Here is a 12,635-nt window from a genome sequence, read left to right as displayed (position 1 = left end):
AGTACAAGATCACCGTGAAACCTCTTTTTATTCCAGAAAGTTAAAAACTGATCAAAGATTTTAGACACATGTCACATCAAAAAGACACAGAAGCCAGTTTAAAGGGGCTCCCACTAGCCAAATATGGAATAATACTAAACATGAAAATAAATAAAGGTAGTTGCAGATTATGACCCATTAAAGTAGGAATTCATGAATCAATACTGATATAAATAAATAAAAAATTTTAAGGTATGATAAGAAATAGTATAAGGACTTCCCTGGTGGCCCAGTGTTCTCAACAAGGTTTGTGCTCTCAATGCAGGGGGCCCGGGGTTTGATCCCTGCTTGAAGAACTAGATTCCATATGCCGCAGCTAAGACCTGGTGCAGTCAAATAAACAAATATTTTTAAAAAGAAATAGCATAATGGGATATTTCCCTAGTCTCAAAATAAATCCCCGTAAGGCACTGACAAATTACAAAGGGAAAGATGCCTGGGAGGCAGATACCAGCTTAATGGGAAGGCAATGGCACCCCACTCCAGTACTCTTGCCTAGAAAATCCCATGGGCGGAGGAGCCTGGTAGGCTACAGTCCATGGGGTCGAGAAGACTCGGACACGACTGGGTGACTTCACTTTCACTTTCATGCCTTGGAGAAGGAATTGGCAACTCATTCCAGTGTTCTGTCCTGGAGAATCCCAGGGACGGCAGAGCCTTGTGGGCTGCCGTCTATGGGCTTGAATAGAGTTGGACACGACTGAAGCGACTTAGCAGCAGCAGCAGCAGCCTCAGCATCATGCTGCATCGTGCTTCATCACTCAGTCACGTCTGACTCTTTGCAACCCCAAGGACTACAGCCCACCATGCTCCTCTGTCCATGGGATTCTCCAGGCAGGAAAACTGGAGTGGGTTGCCATTTCCTTCTGTAGGGGATCTTTCCGACCCAGGGATCGAAACCATGTCTCTTGCATCTCCTGCATTGCAGGCGGATTCTTTACCACTGAGCCCTAACATCATCAGTAATGGGGCAAATCTAAGTCTTTTGACACCTGATGGGAGGCAGCATCAGTTCTATGATATTTCTGTCAAAGACACACAGCCTGAATTTAATCAGGAAGACACATCAGGCACATCTGTGTGGAGGGATGCTCTACAAAAGCCTTAAATCTCCGCAAATGTCAAGGTCATGAAAGTCAAGGAACGATGGAAAAATGTTCTGTATCAAAGGAGACTAAAATGACACCAAAACTCCACATGTTATTCCAGACTGAATCCCTCATCTGAAGGGCTTTACTGAGATAATTAAAGAAACTTGAAGAGGATCTGAAGATTAGCTGGTAGTGATGTATTACTGTTGATTTCCTGATTTGCTAGTGGCATTGTGGTCATGTAGGGGAATGTCTTTTTTTTTAATATATATATAGGAAATACACACTTAAATGTCTGGATGTGATGGGGCATCATGTTAGCAACTCACTCGTACATGCTTCAGAAAAAAAAATTATTTGTACTGTAATGTTTCTGTAAATTTAGGATCATTCCCAAATTTAAGAAAGCAAAGGTCAAGGATGCAGCACAACTGGGCGTCTCTTCAAAGACTCTGTGTCATGAAAACAGGGATGGATTGAAAGAGTCTTATGGGATATGACAAGCAGATGCAAACATGGTCTTGGATGGGATTCAAATTTGGACAAACAGCAACAAAGCACACTTTGGAGATGACTGGGTAATGTAAATATGGTTTTTTATTAGATGAGATGAAATGTGCTGAAATGGAAAAATGGACACCGTTCACCAGGGGAAAAAAAGCAGGTTACATAGAACAAGTGGAGAAGGCGATGGCACCACACTCCAGTACTCTTGCCTGGAAGATCCCATGGACGGAGGAGCCTGGTGGGCTGCGGTCCATGCGGTCAGGAAGAATCGGACACGACTGAGCAACTTCACTTTCACTTTTCACTTTCATGCACAGGAGAAGGAAATGGCAACCCACTCCAGTGTTCTTGCCTGGAGAATCCCAGGGACGGGGGAGCCTGGTGGGCTGCCATCTATGGGGTCGCACAGGGCCGGACACAACTGAAGTGACTTAGCCTCAGCAGCAGCATAGAATAAGTAGTATGCATCACGTGATCTCATTTCACACACACAAAAAGAAATACAAGGAAAGTTCTAGAAAGATAAATACTAACCTTAGTATTGGTACTCGAGTCGCATTTTAGTCTATTTTTGTTTGTTTTTATTTTCTAATATATAACAATGTCCATGCCCTCTTTCTGTGATAGTAAAAGATAATTTTTAAGTAAAATTTAAATAAAAGAATTAGCTGGAAAGAATCAATGGGATCATACACAACCTTGAATAACTCACATTTTCATCAGCTGGGATGTGTTGATGTTACAGAAGACATTGGGCAAAGTCCTCGAGGCATCTACTTGTCTCTGGAATGGGGAGATCACTTCTGTTCCATGAATCTGAGAGGTGCTTAAGGGTGTATCTGGCTGTATCCGTCCATTTTAACACTATTTAGATGCATTTCACTTAAATCACCTGTAAAATCAGAACTAATGTCCAGCTGCAGGAGGATGTTGAGTGTACTAAATGAGTTAATACATTTGCAAAGTGTTAAGTGGGCTTCCCAGTTGGCTCAGCGGTAAAGAACCCACCTGCCAAGCAGAAGAGTCAGGTTAGATCCCTGGGTCAGGAAGATCCCCTGGAGAAGGAAGTGGCAACTCACTCCAGTACTCTTGTCTGGGAAATCCCATAGACAGAGGAGCCTGGTGGGCTATAGCTGTGGGGTTGCAAAGGATTGAGCACTACTTGGCAACTAAACATCAAAAACAGAGTGCTAAATAAATTATTAATAGGTACATATAGCACCTCATTTATACAACTACAAAATTTGCAATCATCTCATTTTTCGTTTCCTAAAGAGAATAAAACCCAAGTTCTCGGAGTCTTCTGCTTGGCCTTTGGATTCTTTACCACTGAGCCACCTCAAAAGCTCATTTAACACTTTACAAATATATTGACTTACTTAGTACTCCCAATATCCTTCTGCAGCTGGGTGTTAATTCCAATTTTACAGGTGAGGTAACTGAAATGCTTCTATATGGTATTAAAATGGACTAATATAGCCAGACAATCCCTAGGCAGAAAAGAAAAAACAGAAAAGAAACAGAGCCTCCCAGTTTAGATTGGAATGTGGCATTTATTTTAACTCATGAACACTTCTATTGCACCTTCTGTATGCTAGGCACTATTCAAAGGGCTTTACAAATAATACATTTTTAATACATTAAAAAATGGTTTAGTTATTTATTTTTGGTTGCACTGGGTCTTTGTTGGGGGTCTTTGTTGCTGCACGTGGGCTTTCTCCTGATTGCAGTGTGGTTTATCACTGTGGCGGCTTCCCTTGTTGCAGAGCACAGGCTCTAGGCGCTCGGGCTTCAGTAGTTATGATGCATGGGTTTAATTGCCCGTGTGGAATTTTCCTGGACCAGGGATTGAACCTGTGTCCCTTGCACTGATAGGAAGATTCTTATCCATTGTACCACCAAGGAAGTCCCAGATAAAACATTTTTCATCATCATAATATTCCTATGAGAAGGGTAATTCTATTACCTTCCCCATTTTATAGTTGAAAGAATTGAGCCCCAAAGAGGTTAAGCTGTATAAAGTCACACAGCCAGTGAGAGGCAGGGATAGGATTAGAACCAGGCAGTCCAAGTTCTTAGCCTCAACCCATGCAGCCGCTCTTACCACCACATGCAGCCGCTCTCACCACCACATAACCAGAGCACAGGAGTTGTGCTGGAACATTTATGTGGTGGTGGTGGTTTAGTCGCTAAGCTATGTCCAGCTCTTTGTGACTCCATGGACTGTAGCCCACCAAGCTCCTCTGTCCATTGGATTTCCCAGGCATGAATACTGGAGTGAGTTGCCATTTCCTTCTCCAGGGGTTCTTCCTGACCCAGGGTTGGAGCCCGCATCTCGAACACTGCAGGCAGATTCTTTACCACTGAGTCACCAGGGAAGCACATGTATGTGCCAGTTGCTTTCCAAAAATTCACCTGCAAGCTGATATTTTAGGTTCTAATATATTTCCCACCAAAACAGTACTGCAAATTGTTTGGTCCTAGGCCAACCTTTTTAAATATTTCAAACTTATTTAACGACACAGCTGATTCATAACAACTATGACCTCAAGACCAGTGTCCCTCTGGGCAAAGGATGATGAAGAGGTTTTATCTCCCAACTTGATTCTAATCAATGACTAGCTGCTGCACAGGGCAGTGAGTGCTGTCTAGAGAAGAACTCTGAGGTTGTCTTTAGCAGACCAGGATCAGTTAATAATGTCTTCCATGAACAGAGATGTAGGAAGAGAGGCGCTGAAGGTGGGCGTTTGCTGTTTCTGCTCTGGAGTCGTTTCACTGTGACACGAAGCTGTAAACTGAGGCTTGCAACCCTGTCTCTGGATGAGTCTCACTGTTGAGTCCTGAGGAGTCCAGGGAGTGGAAGAAAGGGACATGGCAGGGATTCTGAGAACCAAAGGGGGAGGCAGAAACTGCTTGAGCCTGCCACTGACAGCAGGGCTGGAGGGTGAGATTAGCAGCCAGGACTACTCTGATGGGGTGACAACAGCTGTTCAGAATCACTGGTAACTTGCAAGTTGAGAATCTATGTGTCAGTCATCCTGGCCTAGCCCTTCCCCACACTTGCAAACATCTCCCCAACGGTCTCCACCAGCAAGCCTAAGGGAGGCGAGTTTCTGTCTACTCTCATGGCATTTATTTCAAGAAGTTGTCACAATGGTTAAATGATTCATCCCAGGTCACACAGTGAGATCAGTCATGAGTTATATATAAAAGCAATGTCAGAGTAGAATGAAAATAAGTATATAGAGCCCAGCAAGAAGATCCCACAAACCACCAGCTTACGTACAGGACTGTTAAACTAGGGTTTGGGATGGGTGGATCCTTGCTCATACTGCTGAGGTTTTCAGAGAGGCATAGAAGAATGTGAAATAGACTTTGCATGTGGTTTGCTGACGGCTTATTTCTCAAGATAAACTAGAAAAAAAAAAATTAGATAAAGCTAAAAGTGAGTCCCAGGCTAGGTTGCATTTAAAAGAGTACTGTAGCCCAGCAGGCCTCCAAAATGTCATGTCAGCTTTCAAAGGCATTTCACAATTGCTGCAACAGCACTGATGGAATAAAGCCAAGCGGCGTTAGAAGCAGCCCAGTCCCCTAGACGTCGATAACAATGCCAAGAGCAAAATCAGAAAGGACCATTGCCTAGCTTGACATCTGGGTCCTACAGCTGCCAAATCATATCCATTAGCCATGCCAAAGTCATCCTCGGAGAAATTCCTCATGAGAGGCTCAGTGGCCCAGCAAGCTACAAAATCTCCCAGGATCCAGGCAAGCAATGGGTTCCAGTCTTCCAGCTTCTGCCAGGCAGACTTGATCAGAGCAGATCAGTAGGAAGCGTTCAGTAGCTATCCTCTTGTTCATAAAATGGGCACTCCACCCATAGTGTTTGTGTGTGTGTGTGTAAGACAGAAAGAGACAAGGAGTGACAGAGAGGGCACCAGAAAGCAATGACAAAATGAACAAAAAACATTCTTTTAGGGGATGGGGTCCAGTGGTTGGGCTCTGGGATTTCACTACCAAGGGCACGGGTTCGACTGAGTCCTGGTTAGGTAACTAAGATCCCACAAACCTTGAGGCCAAAATAAATAAATAATGCATTTTTTTTTACAAGTTGTCCAGAATATGGGGTTAACATGATTAAGTGAACTAAAAAGAGAAATGTGGAGAAAAAGAACACCTTGCTCATTTCCTAATCCCTTGTCCCGGTACGACAGGAGACTGTGACACAGGGGCTGAAATGCCTCCAGCAGAAATGACAGTCACACTTTCCTCTGCTGAGGAGGTGAAAGAAAGCAAAGCTGAAACTCGGCGAAGCTGGCCAAGCCAGGCGAAAGCTTCTCTCCCACCTGCACATCTGCCTTGGGCTTTTCTTCTTTTCAGATTGTTGCAAGAAAACAGATGGCTGCAGAAGCCTGAATTTTAAATTTATGAATGGAAATTTGAACAGATGTTAGCAATCAAGATGGCATATAAGAATTTTTTTCATACCATGCTTACAGCCCAGCCTCCTTCACATAAATGGGAGGGGAGGTCATAAAAAGGGTAGTTTTTGATCTCAGGACAGCATGGATCCAGCTTGGTGATTATGTGGCACCATAACGGAAATATTGAGAGAACAAAGGAAGAAAACACAAATCAGCTCCCTGTATAAATGCTAAATATTTATCTACAAAATGATAAAGTGTATCTGCAAGAATACCATTAACCCATCAAGAGCACATTCCCTGTTTTAAGTGGGGGATGTTCAAGCCCAAGGTCTTAACAAATATCTGTGAACACCTACTTGCTTGGATTCTGTTTAGATTTTTGACGTGATATAGATTGTTTGGTTTGGTTTGGCTTGGCTGAATGTCCCAGACATATGGTGCCTTACTACATTTCAGGGAGGAATTTTGTAAGAGCTAGTAAGAGAGCTGATGATATGGGCATGTGTTCATTATCCAAGGCTAGGAACTGGCCTAGGTACTCAGGGTGGGAAGCAGCAAAATGAATCGAACCTGATCTAGTCCCTCAATACACTGAGAACTGAAGCAAAAGCAGGTATGTAACATGAGGCTTGACAAAGGTACACATTGAAAGTTGTAGGAGTAAAGGGGAGGAGTGGGTTGACTGGGGACTGGATCATGACATCTTAAGATATCATGGTTCCTGGTATCTTAAGGAAAAGGGAAAAGTCAGGAGCTTGCAGCCATCTGGGAGAAGAGTGTCACCCAGGGCTTGTTAGCCCACTCCAGTACTCTTGCCTGGAAAATCCCATGGACGGAGGAGCCTGGTAGGCTGCAGTCCATGGCATCGCTATGAGCCGGACATGACTGAGTGACTTCACTTTCACTTTTCACTTTCATGCATCGGAGAAGGAAATGGCAACCCACTCCGGTGTTCTTGCCTGGAGAATCCCAGGGACAGAGGAGCCTGGTGGGCTGGCCGTCTATGGGGTCGCACAGAGTTGGACACAACTGAAACGACTTAGCAGCAGCACACTTTCAAAATACGGGGTGACCATAAAGTATGGAAATGTGAATTGTAGAATGTAATCAGGTATTAAAATATAATGTCAATAAGCCACTTATTATGTATTCATCTGGATTTTCAGACTTGGCCACCGTGGCTCTGCAGAACTGGCCTAGGTGTGCTCAGGCTGGGAAGCTGCAAAATGAATCCCACCTGATCTAGTCCCCCAAGACAATGAAAACTGAAGCCAAAGCAGGCATGTAACATGTGGCCATCACTTCTTGCCACTGCCTTCCAGTATGGTTGTCTCTCTATGGTTGTCGAGGACTCCAACAGCCTGTGGCTCAGATGGTAAAGACTCTGCCTGCAATGTGGGAAACCTGGGTTCAATCCCTGGGTTGGAAAGATCCCCTGGAGAAGGGAATGACAACCCACTCCAGTATTCTTGCCTGGAGAACTCCGTAGACAGAGGAGCCTGGTGGGCTACAGTCCATGAGGTCACAGAAGAGTCAGACGGACCAAAACATTTTTTTTGGCTCTCCAAAATCCACTTCTCACCACTGCCATCTGTGATGGTCGTGTCTTCTTCTTGAGAACTGAAACGGCCTCACTAGTCTTCCTGCTTGTGTTTTTGCCCACATCCATCATCCACAACCAATCTGTTCTCAACACCATAATCAAAGCAATCCGTTTGAAGCAGTAGTTCTCAAAGTGGGGTCCTTGGGACTAGCAGCAGCAGCTGCAGTTGGGGAGTTGTTGGGAATGAGAGTTCTTGAGTTCTCCTCAGCTATAGAATTAGAAGTTCTGGAGGCAGGGTCCAGAAATCTGTTTCAACAAGCCCTCCTGCTGATTCTGATGCCTCCTAAGTTTTGAGAATGAATGGTAAGCATAGGAGAGGTAATGTCGCTCCTTGGTTCAGCTACAAGGCCATCCACATATCATCTGGCATGTGGACACTTCTCTGACAGCCCATCACTTGTCTCTAACCCACTTGCTCCTTGGCTATACACTAGGTCTTGACATTTACTGCACCTTCTGCCTAGAAGAAGGCAATGGCACCCCACTCCAGTACTCTTGCCTGGAAAATCCCATGGACAGAGGAGCCTGATAGGCTGCAGTCCATGAGGTCGCTAAGAGTCGGACACAGCTGAGAGACTTCACTTTCACTTTTCACTTTCATGCATTGGAGAAAGAATGGCAACCCACTCCAGTGTTCTTGTCTGGAGAATCCCAGGGATGGGGGAGCCTGGTGGGCTGCTGTCTATGGGGTCGCACAGAGTCAGACACAACTGAAGTGACTTAGCAGCAGCAGCAGCAGCAGCTGCCTAGAATGTTCCCCAGCACTCCAGGCCTCCTACCACACCCACCATAGCTCAGTCCCTCCCCACCTTCTTCTCTGCTCAAATGTCACTTTCTTTTTGACACATTACATATTTATGGTCTATCCCTTCCCACTAGAATGTAAGTTACTTGAGAACAGGAACTTTGTTTCATTGGCTCCTGTATTCCCAAGGCTGGACCTGTGTACCTGGTACATAGTGGGTGCCCAGGAAGCAGTTGGTGAAGGGATGAATAAATGATCCTGAAATAAGGTTCTACCAGAACCATAGCAGAATGTGTATTAACTGCATTACCTCACCAACTGTGCCTCACTGAATTCCCACAACAGGCCATGCAGTGTATGTTATCATCTTTATTTTACATGTGAAAAAGTGAACTGAATGAGAAAAAGAAGAGTAGTAGACGCTTAAAAAAAAAAAAAAAAGGAGAGGATGGAGATATGGGGTGGTCAGAAAAGGAAATCTTCCTTAATCTCCAAGTTCTGGGTCTGACAGGGAGCCAAACCCATCTACATTTTGTACCATCTTTACCAGTTTTTGTTGCAATTGGTCTGGGCAGAGGAAATGCCAGATTACTCTGGTATTTACCTGAGCAGAATGTAATTAAGGAACAAATAAAGCTCTGCTTTCAATGATCCCAGGACAAGGTTACAAGTAGGAGAATTACTGTTTAGTGTACTGGTATTTTCCTATTGTAAACACAGAAGACAGAGATATTTCCTGAATATTCAGATAGTTCTTACTATCTCCCAATGACTTTTTTCAGTTTTAACAACAGTCCATCGTGTATGTTATTAATGACCTGGTAGAAGTAGAAGTAGATACTTTAACATGCTTATTAATGTGCTCAAAAATGAACACCCTATCAAGCATTATGGGGATTTCTTCCCCTCCGGCAATTAAAAATTGTTTCCTGCTAAGCATCTGCCAGAATGAAAATCCAGTCCTGTGGCCAGGGCTAAAGAGCGAATCTGGTAGTGGTTCATCTGCAAAGGACTGTGTGAGGAGGCAGGCCTAGGGCCTTCCTCCCGCTCCACTGTCCACCTCTCCAGTGATCTCATCTAGTCCCAGGGCTTTAGTACCGTCTGCATGCTGTTCACTCCTGTGTCATCAGTCGGGGGCCAGGAAGGAAAATAGAACCCCCGCGGGGTGACAAAACAGAAGGAATTTAATCCAGGGAGTTACTGACAAAGACATTGGAAAAGCTGTGCGGGCAAACCGGGGAGAGTCAGATAACCCAGAGGAGAGCAACAGCAGGAAGCTGTGACCCTCCCTGGGGCTGGAGAGACAAGGAGGGCAAAGTGGGGTTTGCGAGAGTTTGGGAACAGTGTGGGGGTGGGGGGAGGGGGACTTGGAGGAGAGTCCGAGCAGTGGGATCCAAACAATAGAGGAGATGCATTAAAGCTGGAGATGCTGCTCAAAGCAGGGAGAGGGGAAAGTACTCTGGCTTTCCCCTTCCTCTTGATCTTTAGCCTTCTGCCAGCACTGGTCAGACTTTCTCAGAAGTCAGCTGGCAGGGGAATTTGGGGAACATAGCTTGCATGGGTCACCCCCACCCCAATTTCCATGCAGAGCAGAGCAGGGAAGAGAAGGAAGTGAGTGAGAGTGCAAACAGGCAGTAATGGACACTGCTGCTAAATTTACATCTCCAGCTCAGACCCCTTCTTTGGGCTCCAGATTCTTACATTCAGTTGTTCACCAGACACTTCCACGTGGGTGTCTAACAGTTCTAACTTAACATGGTCCAAAGAGATCTTAACAGCTAACTCCCCCTGATAGTCTCTCCTTCTCAAAATGTTGATCACCCAACTCAGTCATAAATATGAGTGACCTCTTATTCCTTTCTTTCCTCTCTGTTCCTTCCAATCTTTTAGCAAGAGCCATTGATTCCACCTCCCCAACAGTCCCTCTCCAGGCTTCTGAGTCTCCACTATTACCTCCTTAGGCCAAGCCACCATCCTTTCTCTGCTAGGTAAAGATCATGACCTCTGAACTGGCCATGGTTACCCACCCACCCAGCCTCCGCCCCGTCTCCTTACATCCATTGTCCAGAGTTCAGTTCCTAAAGATCTGGAGGGCAAGTATAAGGAGTCAGGATGTTATTCTCAGTAACACAGGAGCCACTGAAGGAAATGACATAAATAATTTATGTGGTAAAGAGACCAGCCTAGATTCTTCATGGGAACTAAAAAGAAGGGATCAAAGGTGGAAGAAAGAAGACTGATCAGGAGGTAGTTATGCATCTCAGCACTCTTATCCCACCTCTTCTACACCTGTGCACTTGCTCAGCCACCACTGGCCTTCTCACTGTGCCTCCAACATGCCAAGCCCCTTCCCTCTGAAAGGCATCCCACAGCCTGGATGTCCATCCTAATGTGAGCACGTCTGGCTCCACATCATTCAGGCCCTACTCTCCTGGAGAGCTTTCCTGACCAGGTGGTAGTAATTACAGCTGTTCACAAATAGCCCACCTCTGTCCTTAGGGGCACAGAGTGAGACTGTACTTCTCTGCACCTGGGCAGTTGGTCGTGGCCGTGCGACTTGCTTTGCCCAATGAAACATGGGTGAAGCGATACACATCGCCACTGAGGGGGTGCCTAAGAGCCACTGTGCGTTTCCCCATGATTTTTCTCCTGCCACGAGACTGGCAGTGTTCCAGATCATGGCTCCTCCACTGGCCCGAGACCTGGAGTGAAGATGACGATTGTTTGCTCTCTCTGCCAACCCATGGACTCCTGGCATGAGCACCATGTTTCCTGTTTTAAGCTGCTGAGACTTTGAGATGGTGACCACAGCACGCCTAGTCCACCTGGACTGAAATAAGCCCTCAGTCCCTTACATCAGCCTGTGCCAGGTCCATTGTGGAAATACTACCACCAAGTGATAATTTCTACTCGGTGATTTTACCCATGAATTTTGTTTCTCTTATGCAGCCCTCTCCAAACTCCATGAGAGAAGGAGTTCTGTTTACCTAGTTCACCACTATACCCCCAGCTTCTAGGAAGGAGCCCAGGACAAGTCACTAGGCAAATATCTGTTGATTAAACCTCCAATGCCTTGCACATAGCATTTGTGGCTTATGTGTGCTATTTTGTTGAGGCAGTTGGAATGAATGAGTCTTGCACTCAGCACATCTGAAGCATCAAAGCCTAAAGCTTCACTCTGCTATTTATGGGTTAGGACAGTTGCTCAGGTTACACCCTTCCAGCTAATTCACAGGAAACCAATTTCCCCAAAGTCACCACGATTTCTTGGTCAGAAAAAGCTCTGCTAAAGACCATATGCAGCAGATAAACAAAAAGGAATCAAATTCTAGAACCATAAATCATAAGAGTGAAGTTGCCCAGAGTTAGGAGACAGAGTGGAACAAAATCCATTTTGATACTGTTTTATCAATTCTATATGGCAGAAACATTACTTTGCCAACAAAGGTCCATCTAGTCAAACTATGGTTTTTCCAGGAGTCATGTATGGATGTGAGAGTTTGACTATAAAGAAAGTTGAACACTGAAGAATTGATGCTTTTGAATTGTGGTGTTGGAGAAGACTCTTGAAAGTCCCATGGACTGCAAAGAGATCAAACCAGTCAATCCTTAAGGAAATCAATCCTGAATATTCCTTGGAAGGACTAACGCTAAAGCTGAAACTTCAATTCTTTGGCCATCTTATGCGAAGAACTGACTCATTGGAAAAGACTCTGATGCTGGGAAACATTGAGGGCAGGAGGAGAAGGGGACGACAGGGGATGAGATGGTTGGATGGCATCACTGACTCAATGGACATGAATTTGAGCAAGCTCTGGAAGTTGGTAAAAGACAGAGAAGCCTGGCGTGCTGCAGTCCATGGGTCGCAAAGAGTCGGACACGACTAAGTGTCTGAACTGATAATGGCAGATAGCTATTTTACCCTTTTTCAAGTTTTTCAATGCCAACTAAATCTAATTCCCCAGAAATGAGACAAACCTCTGATTTCACTATGGTCATAAAATATTGGCATTGAAGAAAACCTTAGTGATTACTTAATTTAGATAAATCTATTTATCAGCTGGCTTGATTTAATTGGAAACCTCTGAGGGTCTCACTGTTGTCTGCCAGAGGTTTAGAACTTAAAAAACTCAAGTTAGAGGTCGTTTTGCTTAGTCATTACCTTTTCAGACCAAATACAGTTTAATACACTTTTTCAAGCATTTCATTATGTAGTTATAATAAAG

The sequence above is a fragment of the Bos grunniens genome, chromosome 14 (assembly GCF_055505025.1).
Source record: "Bos grunniens cultivar Pamir isolate PY7600 chromosome 14, Bosgru_T2T1.0, whole genome shotgun sequence".
Taxonomy (NCBI): domain Eukaryota; kingdom Metazoa; phylum Chordata; class Mammalia; order Artiodactyla; family Bovidae; genus Bos; species Bos grunniens.
This window is presented reverse-complemented; position numbering follows the sequence as displayed.